The following is a 1,485-nucleotide window of genomic DNA, read 5'->3' as shown; positions in this document are numbered from 1 at the left end:
ATGAAGAATATGCAGAACATGCAGGTATAAAGCGGCCACTGTCTCGGCCTGTCAGAGTTGATAGACTAGGCGATAGAGTTTGGGAGAAATAGGCGAGGACAAAAGGCGTGAACACAGACGAGGGAAAAGCACCACTTGACAGCCACCACTTTTCACAAGCCGAAAAATGGGCACGCCTTTGAACGGGCAGCAGGGCTCACAAAAAGAGCAGAAAGCAGACTCACGCCACCATGAGCCATGAGTGTCCGCGAAAAAGGCGTAGGTTAGATGGTAAATATGTAGGCGTAAAAAGTACAAGTAGGAGAAGAGACTTTAGTTTGTTGAGGGAAATGTAGAAGGAAATGCACAGGGCAAATAGAGGTTAGGCGTGGTAGGCGTAGACTGGAAGGCGTAGATGGTAATGTGAATGGTAAGGCGTAGATAGTAAGGCGTGAAGGTGTAAATGGTAAGGCGGAATAAGATAGAAAAAAGAATAATAAGTGCGGGAGGCGAAGATGACTTAGATTTGCTAGGCGTAGACGGGTACTAGTAAGGCGTAGTAAGAGAGGAAAGAAAGAAGGAATGTGGGTGGTAGGCGTAGTAAAAAAATATCGAAGAAGTAAGGTAGGTGAAGAGAAGAAAAAAAAATTATTGGGGGTGTAGGCGACGATAGGCGCTGACAAAGAAAAGAAAAGAGTAGAAAAAAGAATTGGGTGTATAGGCGACGGTAGGCGCTGACGTAGAGAAGAAAAGAAAGTGAGATCGGATAGGCGGGAAGGCGTAGAGTTGTGAAATAAAAAAATGTATTGATAGGCGTTGGAGATCACGAAGTGAAGGCGGAGAGGGGAATGATGGAGAGGCGTGATCTTAGGTCGGCAAAGGCAAGAGCCGGAAGAGGTTTGGTGAAGAAGTCTGCAAGTTGGTTGCCAGAGCTGCACCACTTGAGCTGGAATTCGCCGGAGTCCACGAGGTCACACACAAGCATGTAGCGGACGTCGATGTGCTTTGAACGGAAGTTCGGCGATGGTAGACTGATTGTCTTCATGGACTACTTGTAGGACGGGTTGGTCGGACGTTTGTTGGAGTTCAGAGGCGAGTTGACGTAAATAGAGAAGTTCTTGAATGCATAAGGCGAGAGCAACGAACTCAGCTTCCGTGGTGGACAGAGTGACGAGGGGTTGCTTCTTGGCAAGCCACGACACGGGTGAGCCGAAAAAGAGGATAAAAAATCCACTGATACTCCGTAGAGTGTCAACACACATAGCATAGTTCGCATCGACGTAGGCAGATAAAAAGTAAAGTCGTCAATACAGGCGATGCCACCAAGGCGGATGCCATAGGTGCGGGTGCCTTTGAGATAACGAAGGGTACGTTGGACGGCATACCAATGAGTAGGGCCAGGGTTGTGGAGAAACTGACTAAGTTGTTGGAGAGTGTAGGCGAAGTCGGGTCGAGTGCCCATAGCTAAGTACATGAAGCTGCCGACGACAGAGCGACAGTTCTTGC

The sequence above is a fragment of the Aphanomyces astaci genome (genome assembly GCF_000520075.1).
Source record: "Aphanomyces astaci strain APO3 unplaced genomic scaffold supercont1.8, whole genome shotgun sequence".
Taxonomy (NCBI): domain Eukaryota; phylum Oomycota; class Saprolegniomycetes; order Saprolegniales; family Verrucalvaceae; genus Aphanomyces; species Aphanomyces astaci.
The sequence above is the reverse complement of the archived record's forward strand: the minus strand, read 5'-3'. Positions refer to the sequence as shown.